The 27,479-nt window shown below is 51.5% G+C and overlaps 1 protein-coding gene and 1 long non-coding RNA gene across 2 annotated transcripts in view; one reads left to right on the forward strand and one right to left on the reverse strand.

Annotated features, from left to right (window-relative positions):
• The window catches only part of LOC101057750 (uncharacterized), a 131,821-nt gene that overhangs the window by 99,620 nt on the left and 4,722 nt on the right, over nt 1-27,479 (forward strand). The gene's annotated exons all lie outside the window — the stretch shown is intronic.
• LOC107974869 (uncharacterized) lies at nt 14,368-26,365 on the reverse strand. Its single transcript, XR_001717919.4, has 4 exons — nt 26,315-26,365; nt 25,802-26,001; nt 17,313-17,464; nt 14,368-16,148 (listed from the first exon to the last, which is right to left on the reverse strand). It is a non-coding gene; the product is annotated as an uncharacterized LOC107974869 (long non-coding RNA).

Raw genomic sequence — 27,479 nt, forward strand, 5'->3', positions numbered from 1 at the left:
TTGGTTGCCGGGAAGGGTGTTCAGGCCAAGATATCTTGGTGCCAGATTGACTCCAGGGGCCATGCATACCTTGCAGACTGTTCCAAGCTGGATATTTTCCTGTGGCCCAGGTATAACCTGCCAGGCAACGAGGCTGTAGGGTTCAGTCTCTAATTCTTTGGCTGGCAGTCAAGGGCTGGGTGGACGAAAGGTTTGTCAATGTAGCTGTAATTACAGCTCTTACTTTTTGGATATTAAGTGTAGCTTAATGTAATAACTATGGTACAATTGACCCAGCATGTAGGGCTGTGTCTAGCTACTTGGTAGGCTGAGGACATAAAGGTGCACAGTCACATTTTACTAAATACATATCAGAAGGAACCCTGGGGCCAGGCTTGGTGTGCTGAGTTTTAGCTGGCATTGTCCCTCCGGAAGGGGCCCTGTGCAGGCCTTCCATCCCATTGTCCAGATCATGTTCCATGGGCTGGGCCTGGGGGTGGTGCCCAGATCTGCTGCTGGCACTCAGGGTGTGTGGGCCATCTGTCTTCTCAGTGCCTTGTGTGTCAAGGGGGGAATCAGTTCCCTGCCTGCCACCCTACATGGGAGGAGCTTGGGTTCAGCATAAGTAGGTTCCATGATTTGTAATGTCACCTTATCATGAACTGACTCAAGGCCCTGTCATTTGACTGAGAAGGAATGCAGGGCAGAGGAGGTGTGGCTGTTTGAACCTGTTGGTGGGATTAGCAGAGACAGTGTTGAGTTCTTAGTCTTGAGATCTGTTGGCTCCACTTGGCCCTGGTTCAGGAGGAACATGCGTGGAACCCTTGTTCTCCCCGAGGCCTGCTCCCAGACCCTATGATGGCTCCATAGTATCCACAACATCTCGATTTCATTGAGCAGGTGCTGTGTGCCAGGCCCTCCTTACATGATTATTTCCTTCAAATCATCACAATAACCCAAGAGGAAGGTGCTGTTCCTAGCTCCATTTTCCAGATGAGTAAACTGAGGATCAGAGAATTGAAGAGACTTCTACATAGTCCCCTGGCCATAAATGGGGGAGCCAGAATGTGGGCCCTGCCTGTCTGACTGCAGAGTGGGTAATCCCAAGCTCAAGGCTGCCTGCCTGGCAGTCCCCTGGCTGAGGGGAGGTGTGACCCAGGGCCACACACAGGTCTGAAGGGGTTTTGCCTGGTCGTGGGAAGGTAGAAGTGGCAGCTGAGGCTGGGAGATCAAAGATGGCCACTAAGATTTCCACTCTCTTCACCCCCAACCCCAGGCCCTCACATTATTCAGAACACTCGATCTTCACCATGTTGAGCCTCGTGGGAAAGACCAGGGTCTTATGGGAGGTAGGTGGGTCGGGGAGGAGGGATGCAGAGATGGGAGGAAGCAGACATTCATGCCATGGTGACTGAATGTCAGATCTAAGCCAAGCACTGTGCTAGATGCTGGGGCCATAGCCGTGAGCATGACAGACAAGGTCTGTGCCCTCCTGGGGCTTCTATTCTGGTGAGATGCAGACAGCACACACACATATAAACAAACACGAAGATTGTCAGGGGTGAGAAGCATCCTGTAGAGCATTAAACCTGGGTGATGTGATGGGTGGTCAGGCTGGCTTCCCCAAGGAGGTGACATCTCAGTGGAGATCTGCATGGCAAGGAGTCAGCTGTGAGAAGATCAGGACAGAGCATTACAAGGAGACAAAGAAGCAACTGCAAGAGCCCTGGGGGTGGAACAAGCTTGGTGTGTTCAAGGAGAGAATGGACCATGAAATCCAGCTGGGCGTGGAATCCAGAAGGGAGTGGCACATGGTGACATTGATGAGACAGGCAGGGTTCAGATCCTCCAGGGCTGTCCTGGCCAATGTCTGGAAGTTTGGATGTCATCCAAGTACAATGGGATGGCGATGGCAGTGACATGATTAGATTTGTGTTTAAAAAGACCCCTTTGTTGAATGAACAATGAATTGTAGGGAGCAAAGGTGAAGACAGAGAGGTCATAGGAGGCTATTGTGGAGTCTAGGTGCAAATGATGATGGTGTAGGCTCACGTGGGACAGTGGGGAGGGAGAGAAGGGATGGATCCAGGTGTGTTTTGGAGGTAGAGTCAGTAGGACTTTGATGGATCGCCACTCTATCCATCCAATTGCTCAAGCCAAGAGCTATTCCTGACTTCCCCCTTTCTTTCACCCCAACAGCTGTTTGCTGAGATGGAGGAGAAGAGGAAGTGCAGGTTTGGGGCAGTGGGCAGTGAAGATCAGTCTGATTTGAGAGGCCTATTAGACATGCAAATGCTGATGTTAAGTTGGTTGTGCTGAGTCTGAGAGGAGAGGCAGGGGTTAGAGACAGACCTGTTGCAACATGGCATGGCAGTGGCACAGGACTAGGTGACACCTAAAGCCACAGGACTAGATGAAATGGATGGAGAGAGGAGACAAGTGAAGAGGTCTCAGAGGAGTAAGCCCTCAGGCAATGCAGAACTTGGATGTGGAGGAACCAGTAGGGGAGCCTGCGAAGGTACAGCCAGGGAGCTGTGCAGTGTTTTGGGAGGCAGGAGAAAGGACGTGTTCATGGGAAAGACTGTTGAGAGTTGGCTTGGACCTCAGTGAGAGCCAGTTTGGTGGAGTGGTGGAGATGAGGCCTGATTCAGGAGGGTGGAGATGTCAGATCTACACAGTTCTCAAGGGGTTTTTGCCAAAACAGGAAGCATGGAAATAGGGTGGCAGCTTGAGAGGGATGTGGGGGTCAAGGCAAGGTTTTTTAAGATTAGGGAGAAATCACAGCAAAACTGTAGGCTGATCCAGGGGACAGGGGAAATGTAATGATCCAAAGAGAGTGGGGACACGGACAGGAGAGATGACTGAGAGGGTGTGGGAGGTGGGTTAGGGTGTGCAAAGTCAGGGCCCAGCTTGATTAGGAACAGGGATGCCATCTTCAGGCCTGGTCACTGGAGGGAAGGCAGAGAGGAGAGGATTTGGTGGAAGGACCCTAAGGCTCTTAGGGTCTCTGCCTAAATATCTGTCCCCAGACCAGACCTCTCTCCTGATCCTCCTGCCCATCTGTCTCCTGACATCTCTGGCCAGGTGCCTGTGAGCACACATGTCCTTTTCCACCTGTGCAGGTCATTTGACCCACTTCTACTGTCTTCACTGATTCAGCCCATTCTTTCCCAGCCTGCCTCTTGTACCCTTCCTCCAAGGGGCCTTCCTAGGTTACTTCAACCCACAGGGCTTTCTTTCTAGCTGAGGTGCTGGAGCCTGTGGGAGGGAGGCTGCCTTGTCACATCTTTTATGCTACCATTATGAAGCTCTCTACAGCTGGGGAGCATGCTGTGAGTTTGTGGAGTCAGAGAGAAGTTGGGGGCTTAGGCTCTGGAGTCTCACTGACCTTGGTTCAAGTCCGAGGTCCTTACTAATTGTGTGACCTTTGACAGCTTAAAAAAACAAAAACTTCTCTGAGCCTCAGCTTCCTCATCTGTAAAGTAGGACAGGATTTATCTCTCTGGCTTGTGGTGGAGGTTTAATGAGATCATGCATCTCCATTGGATTGGACACATTAGCTATTGAGTGCTACTAGCTCAGTACATCTCATGGGTCTCAACGTTATCCAATGTTATTCTGTCCCTTCCATTTCTTCAGTGGGACCTTAGGGAGTCACGTGAGTTTTCCATGCCTCAGTGTCCTCATGTGAAATATAAGGACAATAATACTCTCCTTAGAGGGCTGCTGAATTTAAAGAGTTGAGGTGTGGAAACAGCACGTAGTAGGTATTTAAGAAACAGCCTCCTGCTGACAATGATGAAAATACTAGTTACTGCTTGCATTCCTGTTTCCCCCACAGAACGCCGAAACCCTAGAACTGTGGAGCCACCTCTGCTCTGTGTGGCAAAGGTGACCCCCCCGTCCTCTCTGGTTAGCCTCTTCGCACATTTACTTCTCGCAGTTTCCCACGGACCCATTCATCTCTGGCTGTAAGGTTACAAGGCTTTGGAAATTAATTTTAAAAATCACACTCTCTGACCCTTTAAACTTCATTTCAAATCCCCTTAGTGCCTTAATGACGCTCAGGCTATTTCGGGCCCCTTGGAGAAGTGTGGCTGACAGTGGCTTTTTAATTTACAAGACGACATAGGAACACACATGGGCCCAAATATGTATCTGTATAATGAAGAATAAAAAGCATAATCCCCTAAGTGGGCTGTGTTAGTGAGCATCAGGTTTAATAGGGGATTAGGAGGTGGAATTAAAGTTGCCCAGGGGGTACACAGGGAGACTTCAAACACCTTTTGGAAAACAAATTAACGTGGTTTGCAAAAACCGTTTTCCACGGGCGGCAGAGGGTTTTCCTTGGGCTTCCCTGCTTTCTTTTGAAATGTATTTTTAACACTTGTATAAACACTTTGGGCCCGTGACATGGGGCTTCCTGTGCTCCCTTCGTTAGCTGGTGTCTCTGGGAGAAGAATTCGGCTCATTATCTGGGTGTTTTGATCTCCGTGACTGCTGCTGCTGCTGCGCCCGGCCCGGGGCCACCCTTTTTCTTTCCTGTTGCCTAATGGTATGGAACCAGTTCGTTTGTGGCTCAGCCTGCTTCCACATCTTCCTGCCAAGCCTGGCCTCCCAGAGGGGCTCTCAGTTTTCTAGAGAACCGGAGTTCTTGGGCAGGAGCAGTAGTGGCAGCTGGGTGGCTGGAGTCTGGCCCTGTCTTAGGCTCAACTGAGAAACTGGCAAAATCGGCCTTTGTACCAGCCTCCCTGACCCCTTCACTTATTTCCCCTTCCCCTGTCTTCAGGTGCATCTGGAGTGGAATGTGAGGCCTCTGTAGGTACTGAGTTCCCCATCCCTGGAGGTATTCAAGCAATGTCCTGGTGGAGGTTTTAAGGGCCTCTGTGAGCAGCTGTGGACCTGGATGGTCATTAGAGTTTCTTGTAAACCTGAGATTCTGTAGTTTACACTTTACAAGTGGAATCTGAGCAGGGCCATGCTGGCCCTTGATAGCAACAAGGATCCCTGTGATAGAAGACGCAGTGCTGGGCTCCAAGCAGACCTTCAGGAACCCCTGTTCTACTGTCCTTGCTGGAGACAGAAGAGACACAGGCTTTTCTCTTTGGGAAGCTCCAGGCTTAGGCTCACCCACAGCATTTCCTTTAGAGATTTGATCCTGCAGAGACTTGGGACAAAAACTCCAAATTATGTCTACCCAAGTTCCCTTTTAAAGTCCACTTTCTTCCTGTGTAAAAAGGGGGCAATAAATAATAACAGCTAATACCTATTAGGCACTTGTGTGTCAGACACAGCTTGAAGTACTTAATCACTTATTTCATAACTTCTTAGGAAAAGGTACTGTTTTTTCCCCCATTTTACAGAGGAGGAAACTGAGGCCCAAGGAGGTCAGCCAACTTGCTGAAGGCTACACAGCAAGTAAGTTGTGAATAATAACATCTGCCAGTTGCTGGGGATCTGCTGAGCTCTTCACAGGAAGGTGGAGGTGCCCCCTTGACCACCCTGGGTTCTGCTGCAGTCCAGCCCTCCTAAGAGGTAGAAATGACATTAGTCCCTCCCAGCCTTGTCCCTCTTCAGCTGCCCAGGGCTGGCAGGAGCCAAGCAGTGAGAGTGGCATTTCTCGTCCCAAAGACAGCAGAGCTCCTGTGGCCTGGCCAGCCAGTGGCATCTGGGCTGGGCTGATGGGGGTTCACATTCTGGACGTTTCCCTTACCTTTGCAAGTGGGCTGGTGGTTGGAGGTGAGCTTTGTGAGGCTGATTCATGCCGAGTTCACATAAGGCCACATGTCCCACATGCTGTATCTCCCTCCTGCCACTGTCAGGAAGGTGCCTGCAGGTGCGTGAGGCCAGAAGGAGGGAGCGCCTCTATCCTAGGAAGGAGTTTTTTCTGTTATTTTCTTGTCTGTCTAGTCCATGGGTAAGGGCATGAGCGATCCTGATAGCTTTGTCAGCCCTGTAATCCTGCTTCTCATGAAGCTGCATGTAAATCCTGTCCCCTTCTCTTCACCCCTGCCCCTCACCTGCCAGCTGTCTGCTCTGCTCTCACAAGGGACTCTGGTCTCATGTCACAGAGCTACAGTCACCAGGGATAGGCTGCCAGGAGGGAATAGGACATTTCTGCTGGGTTCACAGATCTGGCTTCACAAAGGAGATGGAATTCAGGCTGAACCTTGAGGCATGAAAGAATTTTTGCTAGTAGAGAAGGGGCTGTTATTGTCTGATCCCATCCTTGGAAAGCACTGTGCTGAACTTGCAACAGCTATGCTTCTATTTCATGTTCATGAAGGCCTGTGTTGCTGTCTGCCTATTATAGGTGAGAGAACAGAGCAAGCAACTTGCCCAATGTTCCACAGATAGATCTGAACCCAGGATGGAAGCACCCTCATGTTCTCTCCCCTCTGGCAGCAGGGGGGAAGCTTGAGCTTCCCAAGGAGGCTTGGGAAGACCTGGTGTGTTGGCTGAACAGCTGGGAGGGAGAGGGTGGGAGAGAGGATAACGGGACTTGAGACTGGGATTGGTGGTGGTGGAGGGGGCTAGGGTGATATGTGCCCAGAGCATCAAAGACCTCATTTAGTGGTGTGTTGGTAAGCATTTAACAACCAGCTGCTCTTCAGGAAAAAATGTAGAAAAGTCTCTGATGTGAGGCATTTGCCAATTTCCATGGTGTAAATATTCCCACCATGGCTGATTTCAAGTTATCAGTTTGATGTCACTGAATACTAGGTTCTTGTGAGCTAGCAGGAGCTGGCTTTGGCACTCCACTGGCCTCATCTCTCAGATTCTGGTGCTTGCAGTTTATTTGGGAAACAGCAGAGAGGTAATAGGAGGAGAGTTGACATTGTCAAGCCTTTGTTTGAAAATGCAACTCTCAGGGTTATCAAGTCTTGGGAAAAGAGGATGGAGAACATGGCCAATTAGAAGGCCACTGCTGACTCTTGGGAGCAGTAGGGCTTGGGGCCAGGCAGGGGTGGGAAGGGTCCTTGGAAGAGACGGGCCAGATCCCATCATATTCAGTGAAGTGAAAATCTTTCCCTCTGTCCAGGACCTCAGGAATCTCTTGCTCTAAACATGCATTTCTCAGTGAGTCTTCTCAGATGCAGTGCAGCACTCCCTCCTCCTTTCCCCTCTAAGGTCAAGTTGGCCCTAGAGCAATTTTACAGGGGAGTGCTTGGCTTCCTTTTGTGCATCCATCCAGTCCAGTTATTTAAAACCAATGACAATGACATACATTTCCCAAGAAATGACCTGGGAATATTCATTTGGGAAAAAATAAATTTTCTTGGAAAGAAACCCAGCTGGGGAATTGAGGATAAAAGGCTCATCAGCATTTGTGCTCAGCTGTGACAGAGGCCTGCTGAGCTTCAGGGACATCTATGGGACTGGAGAACATGCAGTGGGAGCCTCCTGCCCTGATCCTGTATGGATAAGGGGGCACCAAGGCCAGAGTGTGACCAGACAGAGATCCAGGCTGGCCCAGAACCAGCAACCCAGGCTTCCTGGGGGAAGATGGTTTTAGCTGGATGTTGGCGTATGGGCAGGACCTGGAAGGGCAGGGATCTCTGGGGGTCTGAGAGTGGCTTCATGGCTGCCATTTGCCTCTTTGCTCTCAGATCCATTCTTGCCCTTCCCCTGCTTGGCTCTGTATCCCAAGGGCTGGCCTTGCAAACCACAGGTCCCAGGCTTCCTTGAAAACTGACTCTGGCCAAGTTTGGCCAATGAGAGGCACTGACAGAAGATTGGAGGGCAGGCGGAAGAGACAGGAAAGGGTATGTCTCCTCCAAGCTCTGGCTTTGGTGGTGTCTCTGCAGCAGTTGTGTCTTCTCTGTCTCTAGCCATCATTCATCAGCCTCTTTTTGTGGCCTTAGCTCTCCCAGATTGAGGAGGCCCTTAGGTGACCTTAGTTCCTCCTGGGTGGCCCTGGTTTCTGGGCTCTGGAAGCACCTCCTCCTGCTGCTGTTCCTCCAGAGGGCTCTGGTGTTGCTCATCTCTGTTTGCCTCAGGGCTCCCTGCTTGTCTTTGTAGCTCTTGCAACTTTGTAACTAGTTCACTGTGTTGATTTATGGGGCAGGGACTCTGGACTTGTTTTCCTGCCGAGATCCTGCTATCATTCTTGCCTGGCCCTTCCTCCCTCATCCTGCCCTGCTCTGCCTTGCCCAGGATGGAGGCCCGCTGACCTCTAGGCCAGGTCCCCATTCTGTGGCTTCGTGGAAGCCTGTATCTTAGTAAAAAGAGAGGGTGAGGCCAGAGTTCAGTCTTGTGAAGGGAAACACTTGCCCAGCGTTATGCACCAGGCACCAGAGGTCTCAGCTTTGATAGGCCTCCAGGCCCCAGGTGTGGCTGCAGAAGGGTTTGGGTTTAGCAACATGCCTGTGAAGGGGTCCCTGAGATCCTTCCTCAGAACTCCAGGGCTTCCAGGAACAAAGCTGGGAAACCACCAGTCTAGTCTCAGCTTCTATTTTATGCATGTAGAAACTGAGGCCAGAGAGGAACAGGGACTTTCCCAAAGTCACACTGGCTCCGAGCAGACTGGCAGAGCAGGAACTCAGGCTCCAGTCCCCTAGCCCAGCGCCTTGAGGCTCAGCCTCTGGATTCTCGGTAGCTTTGGGAAGCACAGGGGCATGGGGCAGATAAAGGCATGTGGTCAGGAGAAGGCACCCAGCCCTGCTGACAGGCCCGCTTGCTGTCAGCAGAGGCCTCAACTGAACTAGTGCTGCCTTGGACCGCCCTCCTCAGGAATCCCTGCATCCAGATGCCTGCTTCAGGGTTGGCAGAGACACATCCAATGCCCAGGTGCGCCTAGCATCCAGCCTCCAAGTGCAGGGCATGAGTGTGGAGACGTGCCCTAGATGGGGCTTGAGAGAAAGCCCTGAGCCCACTCCAGCAGCACCCTCCAACACCCTTACAGAGAAGGGCCAAGTTGCATAAGAGCTGTGTGGCTGCGGCTGTGCTTTGTACAGAACTGAGAGGGCTGCGTGCCCACGGGAGAGGGATGACTCAGCATTGCTGTTCCTAAGGGAGGCCAAGATGGCGAGCCAAGGGGCCAGGGCAGGGGCAGCGTGTGCGGAGCCCTCTGGGAGCACCCCAGTGTGGAGCAGAGAGTGCCCACAATTCCCTCTTCAGGCCAGTGGCCTGCTCATGTATGCATTGAGTCTTCTCCCACATCATGTTGCCCCTGCCCCAGCTGATAAGCTCTCTTCACAGTTCTGCATGCTCACCAGCTCCAAGCAGCAGCCTTGGGTTTGCACACATTTGAAGTCTTTGGGGGCATGGAGGGGTGTTTCAGGCAGAAGGTAAATCTCAGGCAAAGCAAGGATCCAAGATAGTGTGCCAATGGGTAGTCCCATTGGAGTGGGAGATGGTATCCCCACAGGAGAAAGTCCCATAAAAGACCTCTAGAAAGGACAAGTCATTACCTAATCACACAAGGCCTTCAGCGACTGGCTTGCCCACACTTGAGTCTGAAAATCAGGGGCCATTGAAGGTTTTGGAGTAGGTGAGTGCTGGTGCCAGAGATGTGCTCCAGGAAGGTGGAGAGGGAGTGCACAGGGCATGTGAGTGGAGCTAGAGGCCAGCGTAGGCCAGGCAGGGTGGGGCCATGCAGTTACTAACACAGCATGGAAGAGGGCTGGCCGAGGACTGGCCACAGAGGGCAGAGTCAGGGTTGGTCAGTCTCTCTCCCTGGGCCTCCAGGGTCAGAGGGAGGAGCTGCTTCCCCACTGCAGGAGGGTGTGGCTCAGGAACGTGGAGTGGCAGTGAAGAACACCTGTGGAATGGCACCATGGGCCCCTCAGGCTGGGCCTCAGTCATCTCATCTGCTAATTGGGAATAATATCATATACTTCCTAGGACCATTGGGAAGGTTGAATGTCCGTAGAAGCCTTAACACAGCTCCTAGTTCCAGCAGGTGCTTAGGAACTGCAGGCAGAGGAGGCCCCTGATTCACAGACTAGCTGATGATTCCTCTCAAGGGTCCAAGCCAATACCCAGCCTTTCAAGTCTTCCTCCACATAGTCTTTTCCAAGGCCTCTTCACAACTTTTCTGTGGCCCCACTGGGTCAAGGTGGGTGACTGCCAGGGCCCTTCCCCACCCTCGGGGCACCTTCACCTTACTGTGCCATGACTTCAGTGAGCAGGAACCAGCCTGCCCTTTTTACCCACTGGTTACCGAGGGGTCCAAGTCAGATTTGCCCCACCCATCCCGCCCAGTCTCCTGGCTTGGGGAGATTTGCTGTGAGGTGGGCAACCTGACCAGACTGCATGCACTTGCCACTTCTATGTCCCCCCTCCTTTAATGATTGTCAGGAAGGGTTCTCAGAGAAAGGCTTTTTAGTGAGGAGATACGAAAAGAAGGTAGCAGTTAACCAAAATGTGTTTCTGGGAGGAGCCCTGGGTTCTCTTCCATCAAGAGAGGGGCTAGGAGGAGTTTGAGACCAGCCTGGCCAACATGGTGAAACCCTGTCTCTACTAAAAATACAAAAATTAGCCAGGCATGGTGGCACGTGCCTGTAGTCCCAGCCACTCAGGAGGCTGAGGCATGAGAATAGCTTGAACCCGGGAGGCAGAGGTTGCAGTGAGCCAAGATTGTGCCACTGCACTCCAGCCTGGACAACAGAGCGAGACTCTGCCTCGAGAAAAAAAAGGCGGGGCTAGGGCCAGGCACAGTGGCTCACGCCAGTAATCCCAGCACTTCTGGAGGCTGAGGTGGGCAGGTGGCTTGAGCCCAGGAGTTCAAGACCAGCCTGGGCAACACAGAGAGACCCCCTTCTCTACAAAAAATTAGCTGGACATGGTAGCATGCAGCTGTCGTCCCAGCTACTCAGGAGGTTGAGGTGGGAGGATCCCTTTATCCCAGGAAGCTGAGGCTGCAGTAAGCTGTGATTGTGCCGCTGCACTCCAGCCTGCATAACAGCAAGACCCTGTCTCAAAAAAAAAAAAAAAAAAAAAAAAAAAAAGGCTGGGCTAGGTTGTAGGGGAGCTCGGCTAAACCCCTCTTCTTGAGACCCCAGACTCCTTTCTGGGGTTCTTGAGCTGAAACTAGGGTCCTGCTGGGAGGCATCCTGAGGGCCACTGGCAACATGGAAGAGCACGGAAGCTTCCCTGAGGGCAGGTGAGGGGCAGGTGGGCATGGAGCCAGGCCTCGGGGCCCTTGGCAGGGCGGCTCCGTCCCTGGGAGGTGAGGGCTGCTGCTGCTGGCTGCTGTGCCAGCCCAGGGTCCGTTCTCTGTTGCTGCTGGGTCCCGGCTGGCCTGCCGCCTGCCCACAGCTTGCTTGGGCTGCCAGGCCTTTGTCTTCGTGAGTTCCTGGCTTCGCCCCTGATTTGGGTGGTGAATACAGATGACTGACACAGAGCAATGCTTTCTCGACACACAGGGCACTCCCTCCTCCTCTTGGAGAACGGAGGGTGTGTGCCAGGACAGAGGCTGTGCCTGGCGTGTGGGAGAGAGTGAGCCATAGGAGGGTAAGGGCTAGTCCTCAGGCCACATGGAGAGCAGCATGAGCTGTTTTTTCTAGATTCTGTAAGAACTCTTCCTGGTGAGTGAAAAACTCTCTCCTGCTGAGAAAGAAAAGGCTGGGGAGAGTTGTCTCCTCCCTGGATAGTTCCTGCACTGTCCTCAGAAGCTGGGGAGATGGAAGATGGGAGAAGGAGAGTTGGTTTGGCTTAAGACTGGGGAGCTGAGTCTTAGGAGAATCCACCAAATCCCATGGTTTTGCTGAGGACCTGCTGGCTGGCAGGAGATTGGACAAGATGACCCTTTGGTCAACTGAACCTGGCATCTGCCTCCAGGGCAGCTGATCTTGGCACCATCCCCGCCCCCCAGGACATGTGCCACTTCCAGATGAACATTTGGGCAGGATGCCAAGGCTGGCCCCATTTCAGAGCATGACCTCTGCCGGCATCCCTCCAGGTGCGAGGCTCGGGACTTAGGAGTTGTCATGAAACAGATTCATGGCACTCTTGTCCACACTGGCAGGGGAAATAAAACTCAAACTGAAGAGAGTGGATGTAATGTTCTCAAGCGTAAGTTTTTCTTCCATAAATTTTTAATTAAACCTTTGGCACCCATTATGCCTTCATCCCTGGAAAGCTCTGGCAGATGCCAGAATTGTAGAACCATTTTCAACACGTGTGAATCCAGTGAGACGATTCACAGCTCTGCGGGGCACAGCTGTGGTTGGAACTTGAACAGTTTGTGGTGGCTTACCAATTGCATTTTCGGATAGTAAGATTGTGCCTGGTTTGTGTGCTGGAATTTGGCATGTCAGTGCTTTCCTGCACTGCTCAGAGGGACCTGGTTACAAGTGTCCAGGCCCTGGAATAGGTGAAGACATCGGTGGCTTGGAGCCCTGTTTTTCAATTCTCAAAAGTCTGTGTTTTCATTTTGATAAAAACCTGTTAAAATTCATACAATCTCATCAAGATTATCTGAGTACTCACCTCGTGACTTGGATTTATGGCACCACTGAAGAGACTCTTTACATGTCTTCGTAATGGTGTTTGTTCGATTGCTCGTGTTTGCACCGAGGGAAGGCCGAACACTGCTGAGGTCCACGGTACAAAGGAAGTTCAGTTTGCTTGCATTTGTTTAGATAAAGTGAAGGTGGAACAAAGCTCATGCCAGTGGGCAGGACGGAGGCCAGGCCCCCATTAGCTGGTGACCAGGGTCACGTTCATATGGCAAACAGATTCTGGCTTGCCATATGGCAACTTGCTAGAGTTCACTGGCAATAAATGTGCTGGGAAATATGTGAGGAAGAGATTGCTGGGATTAGAATTAGGAAGAAATGAACTAAGTGTCTATTTAAGGCAGATTTTAGTAGCACCATAGGCTAATGTGGCTTCAAGTGAACAGGACAGCTTTATAGAGTTATCAGGTAATCCCTCATTAAAACTGATGCCTCAGGGTTGTGTGCAGGGTTTTGGTGTTGTATCAAGGCTGGTTAACCCGAACTTACAAACAAAGCCTTAAAGTTATTAATGCTACTTTGTCTGTTTGCATACATCTGTTTGCAGGCATTCACTGTCTGCGTTGGTATTAATTAAATTGAAATACAGAAACAGAACTGGCCCGAGGCCACGTCTTTCTGCTATTAAACCCATTCTTGGCAATTTAACTTTAGCAAAACACATCATCTAATTTTATTGGTAGTTTTGTTTGTATTTTATTTCCAAATTTGCTTTGGCTTTTATGTGTTCAAGGGTGATAAATACAAGGAGTGGATTGCACTAATTTTTGTTTCTATATACATATCCATTCATTTACCCGGGATATTGCCTGAGCTCCTGCTGTGTGACAGGCATGTTCTAGGCAGGGAGGATGCAGCAGTGAGTAAAGATGAAGAAAGCTCTGCCCTTGTAGAGTCTACCATCTAGAGGCGGAAATAGCCCCCAAAACAAAAAGAACCCTGAACAAACCAAAACCTCACAAACAAATTAGTAGATATACAACAAAATATTCAGTGGAGATGAAGGAAAAGTTAGCTGGCTAAGAAGATGGAGCAAAAGAGGCATTCCCCTTAGGCGAGGTGGTCTGGGTGGGCCTGTCTGAAGAGGTGATGTTTACTCAGAGACCTGTGTGAAGCAAGGGAGTGGAGCACACCAGTTGGGGAAGCGGGTTTTAGCTTAGGAAACAGCAAGTGCAAAGACCCCTGAGACGGGCATGTGATCAGTGCGTGTTGTATGTTTCAATTATGCTGAGAATGAAGATTTTATATTCATCAGCACATGGGGGTTTGGGAGCCTGCAGCAAGAGGTGGGGTAGCTAGCCTAGTGTGGGGGCCTAGGAGGACCCCAGATCCAGACAGAGGAGAAGCCTGGGGGGCAGAAGGCTTCCCTCAGGCTTGTGAGCTGACAGGTCGGAATAGCACCTTGGCTGAGGGAGGGCAGAGGGAAGAGCCGGGTGGCACCCCTCCCCCCACCCTGCAGCCTGTTCCCCCCACAACATGGGTGCATAGAGCGGTGGTTCTCAACCTTGAGCAGAATCACCTAGAGGGCTTGTTAAAACACGCACTGCTGAGCTCCACCCCAGGATTTCTGATTCAGGAGACCTGGGGTGGGGCATGAGAATGCAGTTCACCAAGGTTCCCAGATGATGCTGATGTTGCTGGTCCAGGGACCACACCTTGAGAGCACTGATCGAGAGCAAACGCAGACCATGCCGGGATTTGCCAAGAATGACTGTGGAGAGAAAGTGAGGCACAAAGCCTTCACTAAAGGTGCCCCCAGGGGTTTGACTAGGTCTGCAGTGTCCCTTGCTGAACACCACTGCATGTATGTGTGACAGGTGTTGCCCATGCATCTCAGTCCATGGTCACTACTGTCAGGGGCCTGACTACATAGGTCAGGGAAGAGGACCCCCGTGGGAGGGGAACATTGAACAGTTGATCGTGATGCAAAGGAAAGATATTTTCTTTTGGTAAAAAGTGAAGTGGGAGCCCTTATAAACCCTGATCAGCCCAAAATTGGAAAGAATAATGTTATTATCATGAAGCTCAGGATGGATGGGGTTGGGGCGCAGCTCTGGCACAGGGTCCTGGGCAGTCGGCACTCAGTAAATATGGACTGACACTGAGAAGTGTGGCTCTGATGTTACCACCTAGAGAATGCATTTGTGCCCTGTGAATCTGGGGTCCAGCGGCTCTTCTGTCCTGCCCCTTCTCTCTCTCTCTCTCTCTCTCTCTCTCTCTCTCTCTCTCTCTCTCTCTCGTCCTCTGACTCTGCAGGCTTTAGCCTTGTCTCCTAGCCGGGGCATGTGTGAGGTCCTTTGCAAGTGACTGGGGACTCTGGAAACATGAGGTGGTGATATCCAGGGGTGAACTCCTGACACGTGGCTTGATTTTCCCAAGTCAAGACCCTCTGCTTTTCCCAGGGGTCTACCTTGGGTGTGGGTTTGAGCATTGCGGGAGGAAGAAGGAGAGGGAGGCAGTGGGCCGTGCTCTGCCTGGAAGCACGCAGGAAGCTGATGGGAAACAGCTGAGCCAATAGCTCTGCACACACACAAAATAAATCCTGGCTTCCGAAGAAGCTGCAGAAAATTGATTTTTTGCAGCTTCAGTGGTCATCTTGAAGGATTTGGGGGATGGAAATGGGGCCCATTTCTCATCTCTGTTCTGTGCTGCTGGGTCAGGTGTTCCTCAGGCCCGGGTCAGTACCCCTCGCTCCTCCTTGTCTCCCCACCAGTCTGTGTAGAGAGGAAGGGGCCGAGGGCTGGTCTTCCTCAGCTTACCCCTAGTGTCCAGCTGCTTTCTGCCTGTTGCCTGCCCTTTGGGCCCGCTGCCATGGATGGGAGAGGTGCGCATGTTCGTGCAGCCAAGCTGGGATTATGGCATTTGCACAGGGATGTAGCTGTGGGTCTATGTGTCTGGGTTGTTGGGGGACAGGCTGGGGTGGGTGCCCTTTAGAGCTTGGCCTCTGCGTGACTGCCTAGTCCCTCAGTGAATGCTGCAATTAATTGGCTACTAGGGAGACATTAGCCAGCTAGGTAGGTCTGCTGTAACCATCCCCCTGTGTCTGAGCAGGCTTGCTAGGGGCCAGGGCTGTGTCTGGGAACAAGGGCTGGCCCTCTGGCATGTTTCCCCTACAGATGTGTGGAGAGTGGACTTATCCCAGGCCCAAGGGATCTGAAGATCCCCACAGCCAGGGAGGAAGCTGCAGCTCCAGATGGATGGTTCCCGGAACTCCTGTTGGCTTTGGATGATTTCATGGAAAACTTGGCCAGGGTGCTGTGAGGCAGAACTGTGACCTCTCAGCTCAGCAGCCAACACGAGGAGTTCCTTCACCTTGTAGAGACATGCAGTGTGGGCCGCCACAACCCTCCCCTGGCTCTGTGTCAGCCCTGCCCTGTGGAGCCAGCTGGGTCTCTCTGGTCCCCAGCCTGTGCCTGGCTGTCAGGAGGGATGCATTCTGTCCTGCTGGGCTGATGTGAAACCCCATGAGCTCAGGCCAAAAGAGCCCCACTCTTTGTCCACATGGGGAAGTAGGGATTAGAGACAGGAGTCTGGACTGCTGTGGTTGCTTTTGTTGAGGCTTGGAATTTGGAAAAGAATCATCTTTCCTGGTGGTCCTCGCTGATGTGGCATACCAGTGTCTCTTTCCCCAAGTAGCGCTGCCTTGCATCGCTCGAATGTTTCCATTTTGCTTGACTTATTGGAAGGAGCCACAAAGTGAACACCCTGCCAAAAAAGATCAAGTTCATCAGGGGTTTTGATGCTGAAATCCCTGAAAAGTGGCAAGCGTTTCTTTTTCCTCGTCTTGTTTATAGTGGCAGCTTCTGTTGCTTAACACCTGGTGGCCCTGGTGCTTATGCTTGGGGTCACAATGGGGATGTGAGGAGGGAGAAGGATGGAAGAAAAGGGGAGCATTGGACAGTTGATCGTGATGCAAAGGAAAGATATTTTCTTTTGGTAAAAGGTGAAATGGGAGCCCTTATAAACCCTGATCAGCCCAAAGTTGGAAAGAATAATGTTATGATCATGAAAGTGTTATGGATATGGTTCTTTTCCCCAAGATTTGGCCTGATCAGGGATTCTATATGCTGGAATTTCATGTATCACCTATTAATGCAATAATGTTATTAATAATTATAAATTAAAGAGCAGCCGACTTAGTAGGTTCTTATTTGCAGACACCATGCCAAACACTTTATTATCCATTATTTCATTTAATTACCTCAAGAACCCTATGGGTAATTACTATTGCCTTTTGAAAGTGAGGGAAACAGAAGCTGAGAAATGAAATAACTCGTCTGAACTCCACTGAGAGGCAGCGCAGGGAGGCCAATGGTAGGGGCTCTGGACTCAGACCCTGGATTTACCCTAAGAATACCACTTCCTGGGTGCCAGGTACTCCTGCCTGGGACAGAGAAGCAGGGAGTTTGAATGCTTTTGTTGTAATGATAATGAGAATGGTGATGGAGAGGTGATAAAGGGCAAAGGCCCTGGAGCCAGCCTCCTGAGTCCAAATCGCCATAGCACCGCTTAGCAGCTGGGTGACCTTGGGCAGGTGCCTCAGTTTCCTCATCTGTGCAATGGGATAGCGGCTGTACTTGCTCAGGGGTTGTTGTGAGGATTAAATAGCTAATCCACATGAAGGGCCTTAAAGGGTACATCAGTAGGTGTTGGTGGTGATTATTGTCATCCTCTGTGTGTTCTCCCAGGTCCACACTTTGCTATCCAGGAGGCCCTATGGGTTAGTGTGGTGAAGCTGGCACATGATGGATGTCCAATAGATATTCACTGGATGAAGGAATGCAATTTACCAGGTGCCCTAGAGGCCTTTGGCAATAATTAATCTTCTCTTAAAAGGATCTTCCCCACAACTTCCTGCCTGAGACTGACCTGCAGGTGGGAGCCTGCCTCTCATCCACAGTGGCCAGCAGGCTTTTCCTGGGTCTTCTTGGCAGGAGGGTCACAGTCCCGGTGGATCCCGGTGGCTGCTGGAGGCACAGGTTTCTTGAGAGGCAGGTGACGGCAGACCCCAGCCCTCCAGCCTGCGAGGAGGGGGATGGTAGGAAAGCTATCGTTCTCTGAATAAGGGGGCTGTTCCACGTCAATGTGCAAGCCTTGGAGCTGGAGCCCTCCCCCCAGCCTCATGGGAAGGGGCTTGCAGAGAGCCCAGCCAGCCAGCGCAGGAGGCTGCAGGGCCTGTCAAGGTTAACAGATAGTCCTTGGCTCTCCCCTAGGAAGTAATTCAACTTCTCCCCTGACTTAGGCCACATTGTTTCAAAGCATGTGGTATAAACTACTGACCACTGGGGAATTGCTTGAATTAACAAACTCATTTTTCCCGAGACCTGAGGTTGAACTTGACTGAGCAGTTCAGGGCTCTTTTGTAGAAATCCAGTAGATCAGGAGAACTCATGTTACACCATGTTTTCAACCTTGATCAAATGCACATTTTGCATGATATGGCCTTCTCCATGCCTGCACTCTTCCAGCTGCACCAGATTGCTTGGAACCGTGGCAAACAGGCCGGTAGCTGGCACTGGAGCCTGAGAGAGCCGGCCTCCTGCCTGGGTTGGAAGGAGCTTCAGAACGACTCCTTCCTCCTCTTCTCTCACTCCTGCCTCTCCCATACCTACTTTCGGAGTGCCTTATACTAAGAAAGAAGGGGTATGAAGGGTTAGCTTGAATCATGCCAGTTCCCCTCCCTGCTCCACTCACTCTCCTGCATGTCTTGCTTCTGCCAATGAATACCTTCTGAGCCTGTCTCCACTCCACTGGTGCACCCTCCACAGAGCCCGCGAGAGATGCAAAAGAGCAACAGCAAGCCAGTCCTTCTCCCACCTCCAGCCCCGCCCACACAACCCTCAGCCAGGCCTAACCTAGAGCAGAGCTCAGTGGAAGCCTAGGGACAGCTTCACACCTTAGAGGACACAGGCCTCTCTCCCGCAGGCCAGGAGCTCCCCAAAAAGGTTCCACATGTGATATAGGCTAAAACCACAGGGGACAGTGGTTATCTAGGGCATGAGGAAGATGGGACTCAGATAAGGAGGGTAGGCTTCCTGGAGGAGGCTGGGGTGGCATTTGGAAGCCCACAAGAGAAGAGAACGGGTTTTGCCAGGCTGATATGGAACTGGAAGACAGCAGTGCTCCCCACACTCTGTTCTCTGCCATCTACACACTGGGGATTCCATTTTGGTGAGGCAGGCAAGGGGGTATGTGGCCCAAGTTAATCCTGCCTAGCATCCTGAGCACCCGGGGAGCTTATAAACCTGTGCACGGACAGCTCCACTCCAATCAATTGCCCTTGGATGGGGTATAGATATCTGCAGTTAGAAGTTTCCCAGAGGGTTAGGATGCTGGGCCATGCTCCAGAGAGCCCTCCCTACTGCACGAGTTGGCTCTCTTTAGCCTGCCTCCTTTCCTGGAGAGGCTCTTTGGGGTTCAAAGACCTCAATCAAAGGAGACACATTTGATGGACTCTCCCTGGCTTTCAGTGCCCCCATGGCCCAGTTCAGCTCAGGCCATGGGAGGTGAGTTCTGGATCATAGTACCTCTGGGTCCCAGGGGCAGGAGATGGGGGCTCAGCCACTCCCTATGCCAACCTGTCTCCATCTAATGGTGGATGGCTCTCACCATCTCCTCTGCATGGATTTCTTTATTCCTTGGCTCCTGTCTCTTCAACCTAGAAAGAACCAGAGGCTGCCAGCTTTTGGAAGCATCATGATGTTTTGGCTTTATCTGCTGCTGCACTGTGGTTCTCCTGGAATTTCCTCACTCAATCAGGGAATCTGATTGGCCCAACTCAAAGGTCCATGATAGCCCATAGATTGGTGCCACAGGTAGCAGATGGGAGAGGAAACATACAAGGCATGTTGTCAGTGGGCCAGGGGTGGGGCCGGCAGGTGGTGGCCATGATCAATACAGATGTCTGTTGAGGCAGAATCTCCTGAGAAGCTGAAGCCTGGCAGAGGTATCTCCATCACGGAGAGCTGGCCAGATAGTCATGTGCAGGCAGGGAAACAGAGCTAGAAAACTTGGAGATTCATGAGCTAGAGTCCTCATTTCCATTTCAAGCATGAAGTCAGAGACTCTATGTGGGTGCAGAGGGGCTCGTGGGCCTTCTCACGGCCATAGATATGGTTCCTTCTTTGTGCATCCCAGAGCTTAGGGTGCTAGGAGAGTAATGGTAGGTTTGGAGATTACTTAGCTGTCTTGATCTTCTTGTTTTAAGGAATTTTCGTGACAGAGTTTCTTAATCTGAGCACCGCTGTGAAGCTTCAGGGGCTTAGGAATCATTTGACTTTGGATGAGTGTTGTGCTGTGTGAGCTTTTCTGGGGAGAGGGGTCCATGCCTCTATTAGCTTCTTCCAGGTGCCCCTGGCCCCAGGCATGTGACAAGGCACTGCTTTCTGGAACATTTGAGTTGCACTGGTTTCTTGTGTCCTCAACCACAGCGAGATTTGTGGAGCAAATGGCCTTGCTTGGTTTCATCAAAGGAATGTAGAGGTGTCTTCAGAGTCTTTGTCCTCCCTGGTCACTTTCCTGGTGGCTGCTGTTGCCATAGGCAAGTTCTGGGGGAGGTTGCCATCAGAAAAGGGTGTGCCTCTGGGTCCCAGGGGCAGGAGAGTACAAGACAAGTGCATAGGGGCTGTGTTTTATGCATGTGCCAAGAGAAGAGTCTCTTGTCTTTGCCTCTTTTGGTGTTGGCACTTGGCTTAGAAGAGCACAGGAACTTGGGCCCAGAAGTGTTTCTGCCTTCTTCTCCCTGTGCTTCCACAAGAATACCCCTGGGGTCAGGGGAGCCACGAGAGCCTCCTGGAGTATGTGACTGCAGGGTAAAGAACCTCCTTTAGTTTCGTGGCCCTTGGAAGCAGGGGGTGTGGAATGACTCAAGCTGGCATAGGCTCATATCCAGAATATTCCCCTTGTGGCTTCCTGCCTAGGTCAAGGCCAAGCTTCCTGGGCCTTAAGGGGTTCTCTTAAGAGATCAGACCTAGCAGTGAATGCCTGCTTCACCCTCTCCTGAGCAGCTGTCATACAAGGTATTAGTTGTGTGCCAAAAATGTTCTGATGGAGACACGCCAATGGCCTTGGTTGGAATGCCGGAAAACATTCATCCCACTGGTGGCTGTGGTGCTGACAGTGGGTACTGTCACCCTCCTGCAGTCTGGGCTTCATGTGGACATGTGTGCACTATTTATGTGGCTAATAGGCTTCCTTACTGAGGGCAAAGTTTACATGCCATAAAAAGTCCATTAGCTGAATTTAAGCTTCTCCAGAGATCATGGGGTCTAATCTGTACTTGGCATTTGACGTGGAGGGAATTGAAAATCCCAAGGACCCTTTCTGCTGGGCTGTTGCTGGGATTGAAGAGAGAGCTTCGCTGAAGGCGTGAATAGGTGAATGGATGTATTAGGTGAGTGAGTGAGAGAACGATATCATTGGGGCCAACTGCTTGTCTCACAAGGCTGTGAATAGAAGTGAGGCTATTTTTAGATAGGTATTCAGTAAACAGCCTTTTATTTTTAATGCCAAGTGGCACAAAGTTAGCCATGGTAACAAGACAGTTTTGTTAAAGTGTTTAAAAATACCATTCCCTGTTTTTAAATCAATGGTTCGAAAGCTTTTTTGTTTTTACTCTTCAGCTAAAGACTTTGCCAGGCTGAGAAGCAGTACCAGTTGACCTTTTCCCGGTTGTACATCCTAAGCTTGAGTTTAAGATTGTCTCTGCACTCAGGCAGTGTCCTTTGGCTCATCTGAAAGTGGGCCAGTTCTGCTGGCTCCTCTCCTTTCTGGGAAGTTCACCCAAGTCCCTGAGCCAAGAAGAACAGAAGGTTTGTCTGAGTCAATACCTCTACTGCATGCCTGGGCCCAGCAGAGCTTATGATGGGTCAGTAGTCCAACCTTCAAGGCCTCACTTGAGGACCCCCCGGTCCAGCAAACGGCACAGTGTGAGATGATGGGGGGCCATGAAATGACACCCTAGATTATGAGAGGCAGAGAAGTGCTGTGTGAAAAAAAAAAACCCAGAAGCTTTAGAACCAGTAGATCCTGAGCTTGAATCCTGGCTCTGCCACTCACTAGCCGCATGAGCCTTGTCAAGTGCTATGACTCTCCCGAGCCTCAATATGCTCACCTGTCAGATGGGGATGATGATATGCATACTGCACGGGTGGTTCTGAGTGCTTCATGATGATAATGAGCGTTAAGTGCCATGTAAAGCATAGATACATGAGGAGCAAGATCCTAACAGTCTGACTTCGGATCTTGCACTACCACTCACATGACCCTGAAGCTCAGAGAGATCAAGTGACTTGCTCGGTTTTCTGTATACATGGGCATGCCTTCCCTTCCCTTCTAGTCACATCCTGCATCACAGGCAGTGGATGAGCCTGTCAGTGGTAATGATGGATCCTGTGATCAGTCCTCTCCTCTTGCCAGCCAGGCCAGAGGGAACACCCCATGGGCCGTGGGTGCTGACCAGCTCCTGTCTGCACACTGGGGCTATAATGATTTCAAGACCATCCCCCTCACCTCAGGTTTGGGGAATTTGGAGCAGAAGGGATGTAGAGAGCACTCCCTTGCCGTGGCAGTCCCAGGGGTCTGCCCCAGCCTTCTGATCACTAGCAGGCCTCAGGACTAGCCAGGCTGTGGAGCTCAGCCTGACCCTGACCTTGGGCCCTGAACTCCACTGGTGCCCTGCTTGTCATGCACAGCCCCGTCAGAGCTGGCTCCCTGGGCTGAGGGGCTGCCCTGTGCTCCTCTGAGTCCCCGGCTGAGCGCACCGAATTATGTAATGCTGCTGAGCCAACATTTACGCGTCGCAGCCAATTTGCTGGCCTAGAGTTACACTGTGCAGATGCTCTGCCTTACGGCTTGCTTTGGTCTCGGAGGCCGTAAGCAGATAGCATAACCCTGCTTACCATTAGACATTTTGCAAATCATCTAGGCTCGAGCGTGCTGCAGCCAGACAGTTCATTTATGCTGCGAAGGGTATGATTTGTAAAGTAATAAATTTCCCATCTTTCTGCCAGCAATAAAGTACAGCAAGCCGGCGAGGCCAAAGCCCTCCAAAAATATACTGGCTCCCAGCGAGACCTGGAAGAGAGCTCTTTCTGGTTCTGCTTCTCTCTGTTCCTGAATTCGTTGAATTCTGGGAAGTCAGGTTTGGGCCATAAATCCCCCTACCATCTGGGTGACCCTGAGACCCAGCACAGATGTGTTACTAGCATGGGTAATTGACCGCTACCATGACACAGTTGTCACTTCCGGGTCCCTCTTGGTTCTGGCATTAGAAGAAGGCCTTGCTGGACCTCATTCAGACTGGGATGGAAAGTTGTTGACTGTGTCACCCCTGTTTGTGGCTATGTGTCTGTGCTTGGGACCCAGGCAAAGCTCTTTCTCCTGTGAAGTTAGTGGCCTACAGTGATGGGTGTGTGTGTGCTGGTGGGAGCTCCTCTCAGTCTCCCGTGATGGCCTGCAAGGGCAAGTGTTTGGTCAGCCCCAAAGGGTTCTCTGTTGTGAAGGTGGCTGCTCTGAGCAGAAGGTCAAGGACAGGCTCAGAATTAGCCTTAGGAGTCTGGGTCCCAATTTCCTTGTTGGAGGAGGCTCAGTGGATGGCGGGCACTTGCCACCAGCAGATGCTTCCTTAGAAGCAGGAGTTGTCAAGGAGCCCCTGGAGTTTCAGCCCAAAGTGGCAGCTGTGGTCTGGGACCCTGATGGGCAAACAGGTGGCTTGGAGTCCCCAGTTTTGGCCAGGCCCTTTCTTCTTGCCCCCTTCTTCTGTTTAGAGGGGCCGGGCTGTGTCTCTGACCTCTGTTGCAGATGATGGTGAGGCCTCACGCAGCTCCCACTCTCTGCTTGTGGGAGCTATCACTGTTTCCTCTGCGGGAAAGATGGGCCTGAAAATGGCAAAAAGTCTCACATTTAGCTCTGATGGTTTCCTCTGGCCCTCACCTTCTCAATCTTCATATGTTCTCTCTTTTTTTTCCTCTTCCTTCTTCTTTTCCACATCTGCCTCCACTTGTTCCACCTTTGATATTTGCTAAAATTTTGTTCCATTTAAAAATTATATAATGTTTGGGGACTAGATAAAAGTAGGAAAATGAAGTTACAGTGAAATGGCTCAAACACAGTCACTGTGTCTGTTGTGTTCTATTGTTTCTAGGCTGAGGGTTTCCAACTGGGCTGTGGAGGCCCCAGAAAGGGACGTCCCCCTTCACTTAGGGCAGCCCTGCTATCACCTGTGGACACAGGGCCTCTTCTAGAGTTCTTTGTCCTAAGTGGGGTGGGTAGATAGAGTCTCCTCCCTACTGTGGTGAGGAGAGTCTGCTTTTTATAAAGTTGCTCCCAGCATCAGAGGCCAGCCCCAGTGGTGGGAAGGAAGGATGGCAGAGCCCCAGGAATGTCCCTGCCCTGACTTAGCTCCCATGCCCTCTTCGATTCTGCTGTCTACACCCCAGCTTCTCCACCTGACAGTCTCACCCTTCATCTCTTCCAGGTCTTGGCTCAGGCCCCTCACTCAGCTCCAGCATTCGCTGCGTGTTGATCTCAGTTTGCTCAGGGGTGTGGGGGAGTTGATAGTTCCTGCCTGATAGGATTGTGAGGATTAAAGGAGATGATCTGGCATGCAGAAGGTTTCAGCAAATGTTGGCCAACAATGCAGGTTCAATGTATGCATCGGGCACAGGGCCACCTTATTGCTCAATCCGAGGGTGCCCACACATGTCAGTGTATGTGACCTTCCCTGACCCTATTGGGCAGTGCACAGCCTTTGCCCTGTATGTGGCAGCCCTGAAGGTGATGTTTCCAGTCCTGGGACTGGAAAATGAGGGTCCGGGAGAGAAGTTTGTTTTTGGAGAGGTAGGGGAGTCCGGTGTGGGGGTTAAAGTGGAAGACTCAATTCTTTTGCTCTGGGAGAGTGAGCAGGGAGGGGCAGGGTAGGGTGACTCAGGCCACAGGGAGGAAGCTGCTTACTGCAGTCTTTAGCTCTTTGGAGAAAGATGAGGACCAGAAGCTGAAAGTGTGGTCAGGACCTGTTGGCCAAAAGACCAGAGGAGAAAGGCTGCAGAGAAAGAAAAGTTGCCATGGGTTACCAGGAAGGAAGACCTGAAACTGGTGCTGAGGCTCTAGGGAGCAGTTGTCCCAGGAAGGAAACCCTGGACCAAACTGCCCTCTCCTGCCACAGCTGCAGGGGTGCCCAGAGTTCAGGTCTGGGTGCAAAGGGGAGGGTAGGTGGGGATTGGCAGAGGATTCCCTGAACTCTGTAAGACATCACGGGTCATTCTCTCTCCAGTGAAAGGGCAAATGCTTGTTGAGCAGGTACAATGCACTAGGGACTGTGTGAGGGACTTGATGTGTATTAGCTCTTTTAATCCTTAGGACAGCCCTGTGAACAGGCATTAGAATGGGGAAACTGAGACTCAGAGATGTTACATGACTTGTCCAAGTTTTCCTAGCTAGGAAGGAAATAAAAATAGGATCCCAACTACTTCAAACACTTCCCTCTAGACTGTAAGCAACGCGGGGGCAGAGAATGGCTAGTCCTGCTCTCTGCTGGCTCCTCTAGTGTGTTTGTCAAGGTGCCTGGCATACAGCAGAACTGCTCGAGTGTGTGGTTGAGCCCAGGTCTGCGTGTTTCTGAGCCCATGCAAGGTCTTTGAAAGTTCCTCTGAGCTCTTCTTTTTGCCCTGTGGCAGCCCCCTTGCCTTCCCTGGAAAGTACTGCTTGTTGGTGGGGGGAGGTCTCGGGTTGACAACACCCTACCGCCAGCTCGCTAGCCCCTTTAGGACCCGAAGAAACTTTTGAGTCATGCATTTTGCTTGGGTTTTGATGATTCGTGATTCATGCTTGTGAGGAAGGCAAGGGAGTGACTCATGCTGATTTAATAAGCCTAGGAATAGTCCTGAGAAGTGGCTGATAAAGTGCCGGCTGGCAGCCCACTCCCCCGTGGCTGCCAGCGCCAAGTGCTCAGAAATCACCAGGTTAAACAAGTCTGCAGAAAATTCAATCTTCCCGGCATGATTTTCCTTATTTGAGCTAATAGCATGAGGCGCCTTTCTCCTGGCACTGCGAAGTGCACCAGCGGCCTTGCCGTCTTCCCTGGGGGCGTGGGGGAGAAGGAGGGCAAATGCCTTACGTTTAGCGGATGCGCTAGGAACGGCTAGGACCTCCCAGGGTTTGCCTTGTGCCCTTGGAACCAGCAGTTCCGCCCCAAGGGAAGCCAGCCGTGTGTCCTAGTGCCGGAATGATGGGGTAATGCCAGTGAGCCGCCCCTTCTCCACAGGGAACTGAGAACGAGGCCAGGCAGCAGCTGTCCTGGCCTCTTGGCCCTGTCAGGACTAACACACCTGGGTTGGGCCCACTGGGGTCAGGTTACTCACAGTAAACAAGTGCAGGTGGAGAGAGGTGGCCCAGAGGAGCAGGCCAAGGTGGCAGGAGATGGGTCATTTCAAATGGCTCGCCAGCAGCCCAGGGGATCCCTGACATCTAGCAGGTATTGACATTGGGATTAACCCTGTGGGTCGATGGTTCCGTGCTGATTCCTCATGTGCCTCTGTGTCAGATTGCTCAGGCAAGAGGGCTGGAGAAAAAAATCGGAGATGCACCCAACTTGGTCAGTATCTGTGCAGGGATCCTGTTATGGTTGGCAGTCCCTTACTTTGAAGCTCTGATTCCTTTCAGAAGCTTCTGAAGTTCAAAGGAGCAGGTGGGGGTGGATAGGTCATTGAGAAAGGGCAGACCCTGTTCAAAAGTAAGATACTTCCTAAATCTGGTCTCCTTTCTGTAAGTTCTTTGGTGTCCCTCCCCATATGTGTTGAGCCCCTTGTGGCATGTTAAGCTCAGTGCTGGGACCAGCCAGGGGAACAAGGGTTCTGCCTTCATGAGTCTGAGACCTGTTTAGAGTGCAACCTCTCCTCCCACTTTCCTCTCCTCTCCCCTCCTCCTATGCATCCATCTATCCAAAAAAATGCTATTGTGATAACACACATAAAGCATTTAGCATTATGATCAGCTCCATAATTGCTAGTTTTTATTTCATAATTAATATTATTAGGTCAGATGTGGTGGCTCACACCTGTAATACCAGCACTTTGGGAGGCCGAGGTGGGAGGATCACCTGAGGTCAGGAGTTCAAGACCAGCCTGGCCAACATAGCAAAACCCCATCTCTATTAAAAATAGAAAAATTAGCCAGGCGTGGTTGTGCACGCCTGTAATCTCAGCTACTCTAGAGGCTGGGCATGAGAATCGCTGGTACCTGGGAGGCAGAGGTTGCAGTGAGCCGAGATCATGCCACTGTACTCTAGCCTGGGCGACAGAGCAGACTTTGTCTCAAAAAATAAATAAATAGATAATGTTTATTGCTATTATTTGACATCTCTTGCATGCCAGGCAAAAAAAAAGGTGAATACTGGTGCAAATTGGTGAGCGTGTTACGTGACAGCTAGAAATCCTAGAGCTGGTCTAGCCTCACCCCTCATCCTGCAGATGGGGATACTGAGGCCTAGAAAGAAATGAAGAGATTGATGGGAGTCTCATAGGGAGGGCATGGCTAGGCCAAGCCTGGAACTCAGGGCTCCTTCTGCTGTGGCATGCAGCTGTCATGCTGGGATGGGGTGGTCCGAGGAGGCTTCCTGGAGGAGGTGGGTTTTGAGATGAGCCTTGGGATGAGAGTAGGAATGAGATCAGCAGGAGAGGAGAAGCGAGAAAGGGCAGAGCACAGTGGCCCAGGATGGTGTGGAGGAGGGAGCCACAAGGGGAGAAAGGTCAGGAGAGACTGGGTGGGGGGCACCAGAGCCATCTCTGTAGCATCATTTGAGGGGTGCTGCAAAGGCCTCACTGCTCCCACATCCTGCACTCTGCCACTGCCATCAGGTACTTCCTCCTGGCACGTGCAGATCAAATGGTGGCCCTGGGGCCCGAGGCTCCGTCTGCTTGCCTGCCTCAGCGCTCATGCTCAGTGGGGACCCATGGGTCCAGGCTGGAAGTCACAGGCCAGGCGTCCATGCTGAATGCATCTCTCCTGGGAGAGCAAACCCATTCAGTCATAATTTGCCGT

Source organism: Pan troglodytes, chromosome 4, assembly GCF_028858775.2.
Source record: "Pan troglodytes isolate AG18354 chromosome 4, NHGRI_mPanTro3-v2.0_pri, whole genome shotgun sequence".
NCBI lineage: Eukaryota > Metazoa > Chordata > Mammalia > Primates > Hominidae > Pan > Pan troglodytes.